The 12178-nt window shown below is 43.5% G+C and overlaps 1 protein-coding gene across 2 annotated transcripts in view; it reads left to right on the top strand.

Annotated features, from left to right (window-relative positions):
* Rasgrp3 (RAS guanyl releasing protein 3) overlaps nucleotides 1-12178 on the top strand; it is a 99835-nt gene that overhangs the window by 25755 nt on the left and 61902 nt on the right. The window contains exon 1 of one of the 2 annotated variants that reach the window (XM_026789678.1): nucleotides 3861-3958. The exons of the other annotated variant lie outside the window; for it this stretch is intronic. The gene's annotated coding sequence lies outside the window, so the exon portion shown is untranslated. Of the gene's footprint in view, nucleotides 1-3860; nucleotides 3959-12178 lie in introns of those variants that run through there. 2 annotated transcript variants of the gene reach the window in all.

The raw sequence follows: 12178 nt of genomic DNA, 5'->3' as shown, positions 1-12178 counted from the left end.
AGAGAGAGAGAGAGAGAGAGAGAGAATAACTCTTAGAGACAATTGGATAAACTGTTTAAAATTTTTGATATTTGTCTCAGGCCTTTTCCAATATTAGCATAATACTTCCCATGAAAAATGAAATTGTTCTGAAGAAACTCATGTGGTGTGATTTTCACACACTAAACAGCAAATAATTCCTGGCTAGTAATACAGGTGAGCATCATTCTTCTGCCACAGCTGCACGGCACTGCCCCTGTGAGGGGACAGGGTGCCCCTGTGAGGGGACAGGGTGCCCCTGTGAGGGGACAGGGTGCCCCTGTGAGGGGACAGGCGCTGGAGCAGCCTCGGTGGGCTCTCAGACGCTCATCATGTTCACGAGTGTGAGAGGTTCCTAAGGAGCAGCCTCATGGTAATGCAATCCACAGTCTTTTCTTGGAATATATTTTTATAACAGGAACTGATGAGTGGAAGGGAAACCACATTTTAAAGGGTGTTTACATCGAATTGCAAAACTACCTCCCTCACATGTTGTACCAGTTACTTTTTTGGGGGAAGAGGGGGTTGAGACAGGGTTTCTCTGTGTAACCCTGGCTGTCCTGAAACTTGTTCTGTAGACTAGGCTGGCCTCAGACTCACAGAGATCCTCCTGCCTCTGCCTCCCGGGTGTTGGGATCAAAGGCATGTGCCACCACGCTTGGCTTGGCAGTTACATTCTTAACACCTGAATGTGAAGGTTTTACTTTCTAAACCTCCTTTTAACATTGGAAATTATCATTATTTCATTTTTGTCAAGTTCGTAGAGTACAAATGATATTTTATGTTCATTTAATTTTTCTTTGTAGGGAATCTGAATTTTTTCAAGTGCAGATTGCACATTAGATTTCTTCTTTTGTGAAATATTTATTGATACCCTCTGCTCAGTTATTACTTGTCAATGGTTTACGTATTAAAGCTATTTATCAGTTGCCTGTCTGTTTGTTTTGACATCTGTGATTTAACTTTGGTTATGGTGGAACAATAGTCTATACACAGAAATCTCATTTTACCGTATAAATATTTTAATTTTTCACTTAGACTTTTGATCATGACTAAAATATTTTCATGATGATTAAAGAATTTTAATTTTAATTGAAATAATTTTAAGCTTATGAAAATAATCATTTTATTTCAGTGTATGTCTCAAAAGAGCAGAGAGAGAAAGACAGAGACAGAGAGACAAAGACAGAGAGGGAGAGAAGTATAACGAACGAAGAGAGATTATGGCAAACAGTGCCTATTACTTAAGACAAACTCAAACTATTCCCATAGTTACTTGACACAAAAAAAAATGCCTAAGTTACCACATGGCCCCTGCCTGAGAGACTTCACTTGTAGGTAAAGTATAAAGGAGGCATTGGTGTCATAAATAGGGATTTTTGAGGCAAGTTTGTAGCAATTTAGTAATCAGTCAGCATGCATGAGACTTAGAAAACAGGATTTGGAGAGAGGGCTTTCACATTCAGGGTTAAGTAGAAAGGAAGTTCACGGAGGAGGTGAAGGAACTTGCAGTAAGATTTCATGGAAGCTACAGGACATTCTCGGCACCATGAAGTCAGCTGGGCTGAATGTAGCCAAAAGTTCAAGTAAGATGAACAAAGACTGGTCCATTGCTCGTGCTGTATAGCCAGGCGGAGTAAGCAATGTCTGTGGAGCGGGAGAAGTCAGACCACAGCAGCCTAGGCCTTCGGAATGTGAGATGGAAGACAAGTGAATTCTCCAGAAACTTAGCTGGGAAGAGAGACTGAGCTATGAGAATAAGAGCAACAAATCAGAAAGATCGTTGTTCTGACGTAAGAGCCATGAGAATGGGCACGGCTAGGTGGTGAGGAAGATGAGCTGAGTGGGAGACAGGTGAAGGTCTGGGACCGTTGGGATGCACAGGGAGAGAGGACCAAGGTGGGAGGGGACTCAGGGGGAGGCAAGATTTTGGGGATGAAGAGAATGATAAGCACCTATAGGCAGGTTGGCTACAAAAGTGCACGGTTGGAAGATGACACCACTATGGGGCCATTGGTCACCTTACTAGTCCCAGAGTACAAGGGGCCAATGTCTTGATCTCCAGGTTGACATGTTGCCTCATAAGTACCATCAGGGTCTGCCCTTGGTTGTAAATAGAATTGGCGAAGAGTCTCTATATTGTTTTCGCTATTAGTCACTGAATAGCTTCCTGGAATCTCTCCTTTCCTTGACTGTTTAGTGCAAGATGGATTGTCAGAATAATCAACCCATTCTGCTGTAGATGACTGATGTGGATCATGAGGTCCAGAAGTTTCTGTTACTGTAAACACGGAGTATTAATAAATCAGGAGAGAATTTCAGATGATTAGCCAGCTTCCTTTGCTGTTTGTGAGTGGAGTGAAAAAGTCTCTGGAGGTGACACATTTTAGGGCGCCACATCCCCAGGTCTGGAGTTTCTAGCTGCGGCTGGCTTTAAACTCCCATTAATAGGTTTCGATATTCCCAATGTCTTCCATTTATACTCTGGGCTTTTACAACTAAGAAAAAAATGAGACCTGAGAAATTGATCCTCTTTCTTCACATCTTCCTCCCCCTTTTCTTCTTCATATGAACTTTTATACAGAGGGAATTTTCTAGTTTAATTTCACCACAAATAGTTTTAAGACGAGCCTCAGTCTGGAAGGCTGGCCGCACATGCTCCTGTGCGGAGAGAGTTGACACTTGTTAAAAGTCAAGGCCGATAGTAGCATATTAATTATGACCCAGAAATCCCCTGGGAGACTTTCGTCATCCATTCCTGATGGACTCTTTTCCAAATAAGCTGATTCTGCCAGATCTCTGCTCTGGAAGGTGAGTTCTGACATAGTTTTAGGAAGCGCCACCTTAACATTCCAAGAAGTCAGAGACTCAAGGCCAGACACCTTCTAACATCACGTACTCCAGGGGTTTCCTTAGGACAGAAAGATGATAAGGGCAACAAGGAGAGTTAAACTCTGGTGAGACAGATGGATCCAACACAATGGGCAGGCTGGCGGGCTGCCACTGTGAGCCAGGCAGCAACTGTTTCTGTCCCAGCTTCCCAGAATACGAGGTGGGTCAGCAACACACCTGCAGAGTGTCACCCTGGCTGACAATCTCAACCGCCCTGTGGTTCCCCAGAATGCTGACACCAAGGCAGCAGACAACCATGTGGAAAGGAGGTTTGAAGCCACAGAAAATCATTCCCAATGGCTCTTTCAACAAAACTGCATGAGACTTTCTTCCTTCACCCCTTTTGTCCGTGCCTCTGGCCATTTCTGGCTGCAGCAGCCCTGGCCTTGGAGAGGTGTGCCCATCGGGGTGGGGAGGGGGTAGTGGGGTGGAGACACGCACGACTAAGCATTCTTGGAGGGTTAATGTTTGCCTTCCTTGGGAAAGTCCTTTTAGTGTGTGAAGAACCACCCATACTGGAGCCTGGAGTTCTGAGAAAATGAAACCAATTTGATTGAGTGCTCCAAGGGCACCTGACTGATAGAGCAACTTCCACCTGTTGACTGAACTCCTGGTTCCTTTTTCTTGCTGACTAGACAGACACCCTAGAGAAAACTTAAGTGGGGTGGGAGAGTAGTGACTGTCTGCCTCCCTGCCCCCACAGAAGCGCAGTTAGCTCTCTGTCTGCAGTGACCTGTCCTCCGGTGTAACTTATCAGCTCTTGGGGCATTTGTCTCTAAAAAGAAAACAAACGGTGGAATGCCCTGCCCTGCATGCTGATGAAGTGGCCGAGCCAGTCCACAGCTTAGGAGAAGGTTTGCCAACCGGGAGAATAATAAGCTTCAGTTTCTGACCTCCTGGCACCGCTCGGGTGGTTATCAGGAGGTGCATATGACTGGTTAAGACGGACAGCCTGGCTGGAAGGAAACAGCTGCTGGGCGGCATGCTCCACACTTGGACAGCAGCTGGACAGGCAGAGTGCTGGTGTGAGGAAGAGAAAATTTCCCTAGTAAGTAACCAGAGACTTTCTTCTCTGTGTGTGTGTCTGTGTGTCTGTGTGTCTGTGTGTGTGTCTGTGTGTCTGTGTGTCTGTGTGTGTCAGTGTGTATGGTGTGTGTGTGTGTCTGTGTGTATGTGGTGGGTGTGTTTATAGTGTGAGGTTTTTGTGTGTGTGTCTGTGTGTATGGTGTGTGTGTCTGTGTGTATGTGGTGGGTCTGTTTGTAGTGTGTGTGGTGTGTGTGTGTCTGTGTGCGTGTGTGGTGTATGTGTGTGGTATGTGTGTTTGTGGTGTGTGTGTGTGTCTGTATGAATGTGTGGTGTGTGTGTGTATGGTATGTGTGGTGCGTGTGTGTCTGTGTGCGTGTGTGGTGTGTGTGTATTTGTGGTGTGTGTGTGTTTGTGGTGTGGTGTGTGTCTGTGTGGTGGGTGCGGTGGGTGTGGTGGGTGTGTTTCAAGCCAGCACCAATTTTTTATTTATGTGGATTTTGGTACACTGTGACACTGTAGAAGGACATTTTATTTGTACTTGCTAATTCGTGGTTTTTACTAATTTTTTAAGAATGTGTTCTTTTTAGACACTGTATTGTTTGACTTTGAGGATGAGAGATTGGACCCTTGTCTAGTGAAGGAGTTGATTTCTAAGTGTCCAGGATGTTTAGGTTCATAGCCAGGATTTAAATCACAGAGTAGTGAACTGGTGAACAGGAGCTGATGGCTGGAACTTTACTAATATGTTACCACTGAAACTGGAAAACACGGTTGTTTAAAATAACTAGTAAATTTATGGTAAGGGGTGATTTGATCATTCCAAGTCAATTCTGAAAGAAAGATTTACGTAACTATGTGTAAGAGTCTGAAAGACATCAAATGTCACATCAAGTTCTATACATGCTTTCTGTATAAAGTGCTTAACTTTATAATGCTTTTTTTCCCCATAATCTCTCACACTCTTGTGACTTTAAAGCTAACACTTGCATCCTTCTAATTTCAGTGGCTATGTGGGTCTCAGGACTTTTGTTTTGTTTTTTTCTCCCTCCTTGTTGATGGCGTGGATTATAAAAGTGCTCAGTTACAGCCCTTGCTCCAGAGAAAGCAGCAAAGTGGGAATGCCCGTGGGATTGAGCTGCAGCTCAGGGATGGTTGGTCTGTGCGGAGGACAGAGTAGGCAGAGGTCTCACTGATGAGTAGCCTCTAAAAGTGGCAAGCCTCTGAATCAGCGCAGCAGAGAAGATGAGCAGGCGGTTCCTTTTTCTGGATTGCCTGGATAGTCAGTCCTGAGGGACCAGAGAGGGGCTGTATTCATTTGAACTCTCAAGACGTGGTGTTTTGCTTGAGATGAGACTAGGATACTCTGAGTCCAGCTTCCCCAAGATTACTGATGGATTGTCCTCAAGGGTCAAATAGCTCAATTTGCTTGTGACCTCCGCTGGAGGGTACACAGGGTCTTTTTCACCCCCTGCCTCACCCCTTTGCATGAGGAGACGTAATGAAAATAATGGAGGGTGTGGCGGTTCTGTCACTGGGTCTCTGAAGCACAGCTGAACTTGAACATCTCTTCAGTCATGATCCCTCAGGAGACAACTTTGGGTGCCCTGTGGGGTTGGGGTGCTGGGGGGGTGACCAAAAAAAGCCAACTAACAACAACAACACAAGGCTAATCTGGCTAGTCTGGCACATTCCTTAAAATGTGGAAGAATCTGCAAAAATCTAGACTGTTCGAGGAGAAAAAATTAGCTCTAGTTCTTTGTTCCTCTTTATGCCATTTTATGTGGTCCTGGAGTCAGCTGGGATCTTCCCTGTATAGCCTGTGACTTCCCTGTGTAGCCTCTGACTTCTTCCCTGTCTCACTGCAGACGACTGTTCTCGCCTGGGCCATTCTTGAGAGTTCATGTTTAGCTGAGTCCACGTCTTCCACAGGTTGACAGTGGGGAAAAGCAAAACAAAAACGAAAACCTCGGCAGTGAAATCTTGTCTCCAGAATAATAGAAGCTTTCACAATAAAAGGCAGTGTCTAGTGAAGTCTAAACTAAGGACCGGTCTCTGCAGAGACAATACATTTATGACAGTGTACAGGGATGAAGTAGAGCTCAGTGGTACAACGCTTGTCTAGCATCCTTGAGGCCCTGGGTAGACACTTCCTTCCCACCAAGCTCAGCCAATGGGATGTCTACCTGGGACTCAGTGTTCTTTGAGTTGTCCACCTGCTGAAGTTTTGAACACTCAAAGAACTTAATCAGTGCTGTGATAGCCCCCTTTTCAAAGTACTAACAGAGAAATATTTTTAAGACATCATTAATTTTACATGCAAATAATATATCTCACAGTGTCAAAGAATTTTAGATCTGGATATGAATTATAAAATGTTCAGCTTAACACATGCGTTTTGAAGATGGGGAAATTGCTGTACCTCTTTCTACTGTAGTATGTTCTCAATGAGGAGCAGAAAAAAGTGCCTAAGGCTCCTGTTACTGATACAGGAGATCAGCAGCAGTGGTAAGCATAGGGTGGGCTTATTGCGCGTTTACCAAACCGAATGATGCACACACGTGTACGTCTTGTCATAGACTATCTATGGCACTGTTACGCGCTGTCTGTTCAGTCTTCGGCTCAAGGTGTCTTGACTTAACGCTTTTCTCGACTGTGTGATGCTGTGGAAGGAACAGGAATTCAGTGGCAACCGTGCTCTGAGTCTTGAACTTGGGTCTTCCGTTCTTGACAGGCTGTACAGCAGGGTGAGTTACCACACTCATTTAGCCAGGTGATGGGAAGGGCAAGCCACTGGTACCCTACAGGGCACCTCACTGCTGAGTGTTGCTGTTATCTCTCCTTAACTGTTGGATGCATTTTCAACTGATGCCACTTTCAAGTTACGACAGGCGTTATCAAGAGAGAACCCCACTGCCGGTTAAGAAGTGTGTATATGTTTTATATATATTGAAGAAAGTGAGGCTCAGCGGCAGAGATGACACCTGGGTTAGAGTCTTGACTCATATGCACTTTTTAAAGGGTGGAATTTATATGTATATCCAGCCATTTAAAGATCCCTTCCAATGAAAATGAGTGTTTCTATCCCAATACCATTAGATACACAATATGTGTGTGTGTGATGGCTTCCTAAACTCTCCAGAAGAGGAAGGCTAGGCTCCCCCCAGTGACAGTCCCAACCCAGACTCCACAGGAGCACTGAGGTATAATATACTTTTTTTACCTCTTTGAAAAACAGTTCAAAATGAACTGTTTGTGTTGGTAAAGCCAGCCCCGAGAGCTTTGTTATTAATTTGGACTGTTCCGCACACCTGTCCCTTGTGGCTTTTCCAGCATTTTTTCCCCTTCGGTAAGTTCTTTTCTTTAGGGGATAGCCACTCTACCCAGGCCAAGCACTAAATACCTGGCTGGCTTGGTAGTAGAGAAACTATTTTCAGACCCCGTTTGCATGGTTCAGCTTAGAAGGCTGGTCGTCAGAGTAGACCATTTATTCGCTTAGTCACAGAAACGGCACGAGCCTTCACTCTGACACTCCCAAAGTGTCACCTGTTAAGTGGTCCAACACAGATGGACCACACCATCAAACAGTTGAAAAAATCGTTATCTTAAAGTACCACGAGCCAAGGACTGGCTCGGTAGCATGTAGCATTACCATGCATTTTCTACAAAAACATACACACACCTCAGCACAGCAAAAGGCACAGTAAACCTCACACCTGTGCGTGTGTGATCACACTTGTGACTGCGTAGTCCCATGCAGAATGGGTCCCACGGCAGGGGGCTGACTGGCTGGGAGTAGGGAAGGAGGAGAGCTGATGACTCTTGCACGTGCCGTTTCGCTATGAGTCACTCTCATCTCCCCGTTGGCTACGCATCTAGACATTGGCTGTCTCACTTGCTGACTGTGAACTTGGGGGTTTTCTGGGTCATCAGTCAAGTGAAGCCCTTACAGAAAGCGACTTTTTAAATCTTTTTACAAATTTCACCTGCCTCTTTACATCACTTCATGGGGCTAAATGCCAAAATCACAGTGAGCAAGAGGCTCTGTATGATATATAAGGAGCATGCGCAATGGGAGAAATTTTCCGTCAGTTGGGAGGAACCTTGAGCAAACAGGCCTTTCATGGATACCTTGAGAAAATTGTAATTTTTTTCAAAGCCATCATCACTAGATGACCTCTTTTGAAGATCAAACTATTTGTAGAAAGAAGAGACAAGTTTAAACTTTAATTTTACTCACTGTATCCCTCCAAAAGTAAGGCCAACTCAATAGTAGCTCCCGGGTCATCTTCTAAACCAGAACACTGGCAATTACCTTCAGTGGGGATTAGAGTTGCCCCTTAGTGTCCTTAGATGCTAAGGCCCAGTACACCATGGACACCATGATCTAGATGCCCCAGTCCCCCGTGTTAAATGACATGGTATTTTCACAGAACCTGTGATGATCTTCTGGTGTGATTTAAATTGTTTGTGTCTTGCTTGGACTTGTGACTTAAGATTGTTCTTCTCTATTGTTTAAAGAATAATGAAAAGGACCAAAGGTTGTACACGTTCACTACAGATACTGCTATTTTGAAAAACATACTTGAAGTTCTTGGTTAGTTGCATTTAAAGACGTAAAACCTTGAAAATATGAAGGACCCAGTTTTTAAAGGGAATCACTTATTTCCAAGGAAATGGCATTATTCGGTGAGTGCGAGGCAGAGGCACAAAGAATGGACTCAGATTTTTGATGTCTTTTGTAAGCTTTACTTGAGAGCTGGTTTGTAGAAATATCAAATGCTTGCTTAGTTTCTTGGACGTCTTTACAATAGAGAACCAAACCCTATGATACAGAGGACATTTTGTGGTTTAAAACCAACCATTTCCAAAGAGCTAGCCCATGGACCCTTATTTCTCTTTGTATCAGTCTCTCATTTACTAATTGAAGTTAGCCATTGGAGTGCCATGTTCTCATCGTTTTATGAACCCAAATTATTGGGTGTTCTACCCTTTCAAGCGGTCTTTGTCTTCTCAGAGTTTGTGGTATGTGAAGTTACTGTGCTTTGATCTCTGAGTTCGTTTTGGGATTGAGAAAATAGAGTTTTTCCTTGGGAATACACCCGCACTGGGCACTCTCTGACGCTTTTCAGCCATTTCCTGAAGGGGTGTGGGCATCATTCCCATTGTGTACAGAGAGTAAACTGAGAGTGAGAAAATGTAGGGAACTTGTCCGCAGTTATGGAAGGGAGTAGATGACAGAATGCAGTGTAGAGTGTAGTCTATTGGCCCCGAATCCCAGGAAGTTTTCTTTGTTTTTTTTTTAAAGATTTATTCATTTATTATGTACACAACATTCTGCCTCCATGTATGCCCGCACACCAGAGGAGGGCGCCAGATCTCAGTACAGATGGTTGTGAGCCACCATGTGGTTGCTGGGAATTGAACTCAGGACCTCTGGAAGAGCAGTCAGTGCTCTTAACCTCTGAGCCATCTCTCCAGCCCGGAAGTTTTCTTTGTTTATGGTGTCATCATGGAAGATGAGTTTCAACCATGCCATCACTGTGCACATTTTGAGTTGTCTTTTGTAGTGAAAGGGGTTGTAGCTTGTCATGACCTGGTAGGCAAAAGATAAATTAATGACTGGTTCAGGGTACACTGGCCGATGCATACTGTGGGTGTTAAAGATGTTTACGGGCAGCTGATTCAGGAGTAAGGCCATCTTAGCCTCAGATGCAGAAATATTGACTTAGGGCAATATTTGTAATGGAATTTAGTGATTTTTACACTCTTTGATGTGGCTACATGTGAGTCTTTGCAATGATGGCATGATGTAGTATCAGCTTTGAGGGAGTCTGTTTCTGAGATATAATAAGTTAATTATGTAATTAATTGATTAAATTACAAAGTAGTCAGTTTGTCCCCTTGAGTGTATTCTCCTTGCCTGGCAAAAGCATTAGCATTCTTGGGAGTTCTGCCAATCACAGCACCCTTACATCCAGGGAGCCAGAGGGCATTCTTAACATGCTTATGACTTTTCTCTGTGTGTGCACTTACTGACTAGAAGGATTTTAGTTTATAGACTAATCGGGACTCTCTGCTTTTGATCAGTTTTCCTATATGTTCATCATTTGTTGGCTAACAACATCATCAGTATGTTGGTAAAATCTCAAAAACGGCTGTGTGTGCTGTCTGTTGATTGAAAGTGCAGCTATACATAGTAATACCAAGAGGAAATACAAGTGCATAGGTTTTTGTAATAAAAGCTATTATAATAACCTTTGTAATATGGCTATTTAAGGTAACTTTCTTTGAATTAAAAAAAGTCTTGAAAAACATTTAATTCGTAAACTGACCCAAAAGGCCTTTTCCCCCCTCCTTAGTGCCTATTGTAATAATCAGAATTTTCTGCACCTTCCAAGAGCATACAAGAAAACATTTTTTTAAAAAAAGAAAGACAGTGAAATGGTTGGTTGTAGGCTTACCGTCATGGTTTTCATTTCTGTTTGTGGAATCCAAGGAAATGTAAACCTTGATGTCCCTACTGTAACGGAAGGATTTCATTTACGTTCATTTAGTGACATGACTCAAACAGCTGCAGTGATACCAATGTCTTTTATGTTTCTGTTTAACAGGATTGGTACTTGTGTTTTCTGTTGGCTTCTTTGTTTCCCAAATACTGTCTCATCTTTTCTCTTAACTGGATGGAATGTCACCACCCTACAGGAGGCCACGTTATTATGGAATTGATTTGCTTGAAGATTATAAATGCTGCCAGAGTTTTAATTGAGAGCGTGCTCCTGGTACGGCCTGGCAGAGAACTAGCAATGCAATGGAAAGAACACGTGGAAATTTACATCTCCCAGAGCTCCATTTTAGTTATTGCTTTCCTATTGCTTAATTTTTTCAAACCCACACACAAGTAACTGCATTAGAGGGTGTTTAAGTGATTTTAATAGCCTTCCTCTTTCCTGTCTGTGGCATCTGTAATGCAGGAGAGACTTAAGCAATCTGCCCAAAGAGAGAATGGAGGACTAGGAGCAGACTTAGACACAGCCATCAATTACGCAAAGCTGGACTCCATGTTTATAATATGGCTCTGTCTCTCCTTTGCTTTTAGGACCCTGGGCATTTTCTTTCCACCCAAGAATCAGAACTGCTTACTAGGCTTCCTTGGTATATTCTATATAAATTAGCACCGGAAGTCACAGGAGAGAGTTGTTCCCAGAAATCTGCACTCGCAGGTCCCTGTTGCAAAGCACTGGAATCAAAGACCTAGGGAGAAGAAAGATCCTTTCTTAGCTACACTGTAGTGACTCACACTATGTCCATGAAGGGTGCTCCTTCTCAGATTTCAAGTTAATACAGACTGCTGGAGCACATAAATATCCAAGAATTATAAGCAGTTTTAAATTGAAGAACTGAGTACAGCCTTTCTTGGTTTTGAGGCACTTACGCTGCCATTTCAATCTGAAAGAACAGTGGAATCTGCGCCTCTCTCGGTTCCGTTTCTCGGAGTAGAAAGAATTTCATGTATGTGTGGAATGCCTGCCACTCAAAACCCATTGACAGGCTGTTTTAGAGATCATTAGTTTTTTGTGGCCTGGACGATCTGAAGGGTGGCTCTGCAGGTTTTTCTGTGGCTTGCTTCTTGTCCCAGCCACTCTTGGTCCTGAGATGGCCCTGGCCCTGCCTCTGTCTGTGAGGGTTTTTTTGTTGTTGTTGTTGTTGTTTGTTTGTTTTTTTCTTTTTTGTAGTAAATATTTAAACTGTGCCTGCAGTATAAAGAGGAAATAAAATAGCATTTACTTTCACCTCATTCAAAAAGTAGAAACTATTGTGAGCATTGTACTGGGAGAAAAGGGACAAACTTCAGAAAAGTTAAGTACCTCGCCTTTTAAAAGGCCATGCAGGCTGAGAGTCTAGCTGGAAACGATGCCCACGAAGTTTTAATGTAGTGGTGCCATCTTGTTGTGGAATATTATTTTAGCCAGGCAAAGACATGTTATACTTGTTTATGCTGCAGAAGTTACCTGTGTGAAGGTGTGTCACCTTCGTTTCTACTGCATCTGCTTAATTATGAAAGGATGTGTTGCATCTGTTTCACCTTGCCTGCCTAAGGCACCTGATTGGTCTAGCAAAGAGCTGAGTGGCCAATAACTGGGCAGAGAAAAACTAGGCAGGGCTGGCAGGAAAAGAGAATAAATAGAAGAAGAAATCTAGGCTTGGAAGAAGAATGAGGAGGAATGAGAGAAGGAGGAGGAG

This window comes from Microtus ochrogaster, unplaced genomic scaffold (genome assembly GCF_000317375.1).
Source record: "Microtus ochrogaster isolate Prairie Vole_2 unplaced genomic scaffold, MicOch1.0 UNK26, whole genome shotgun sequence".
NCBI classification, from domain to species: Eukaryota; Metazoa; Chordata; class Mammalia; order Rodentia; family Cricetidae; genus Microtus; species Microtus ochrogaster.
Note: the sequence above shows the minus strand (reverse complement) of the source record. Positions and strands in the feature narration are given on the sequence as shown.